This window comes from Propithecus coquereli, unplaced genomic scaffold (genome assembly GCF_000956105.1).
Source record: "Propithecus coquereli isolate 6110/MARCELLA unplaced genomic scaffold, Pcoq_1.0 Scaffold606, whole genome shotgun sequence".
Classification (NCBI taxonomy): Eukaryota; Metazoa; Chordata; class Mammalia; order Primates; family Indriidae; genus Propithecus; species Propithecus coquereli.
Window position 1 is genome coordinate 157,175 of NW_012152019.1, and position 741 is coordinate 157,915.

The 741-nt window shown below is 37.2% G+C and overlaps 1 protein-coding gene across 1 annotated transcript in view; it reads right to left on the reverse strand.

Moving 5' to 3' along the window:
* LOC105822374 (low affinity sodium-glucose cotransporter-like) overlaps positions 1 to 741 on the reverse strand; it is a 73,747-nt gene that overhangs the window by 1,205 nt on the left and 71,801 nt on the right.

Here is a 741-nt window from a genome sequence, read left to right on the forward strand (position 1 = left end):
AAATAACTGTAGAGAAAAGACCTTCAACAGCCCCATGTAAACATAAGAGAGAGACGAATAAACAGTTCAAAGAAAAAAGACAAATGACTTGTAGGCTCACTCAAAAAGAGAAATTTAAACTAAAACTCTACTGAGATACCATTTCTCATCTATCAGTGGCAAAAATTCGAAAGGTTCACAATATACTATGTGAGTGAGTCTGCGTGGACTCATACCTTGTTGCTAGGAAAGCATGAGTCAGCTCCTATGGAAGGGTATTTGGTAGTACCTAGCAAGATTGCATAGGCATTAATCCTCTGATCCAACAATCACATTTCTCAAAATCTATCCCAAAGGTTCACCGGCAAAAATACAAAAAGATTTATGTATAAGGCTATTTGTTGCAGCATTGGAAACGTTAGAGAATGCTTCTAACCCAAATGAAAAATCATACTGGAGATTATACTTAGAAATAAATGATAATGAAAATAATATAAATTAAAATCTGTGAGATGCAACAAAATATTATGTTGAGGGAAATGTATATGGCCTTAGTTATTGACATTAGAAAAGAAGAAATCAAATTTCCAGATTTACTGGAAATCATTGAAGCAATAACCAACTAAAGATAGGGGGAAAAAAAAAAATCACAATAGGCCGGGTGCAGTGGCCCACACCTGTAATCCTAGCACTCTGGGAGGCTGAGGCGGGAGGATTGCTTGAGCTCAGGAGTTCGAGACCAACCTGAGCAAGAGCGAGACC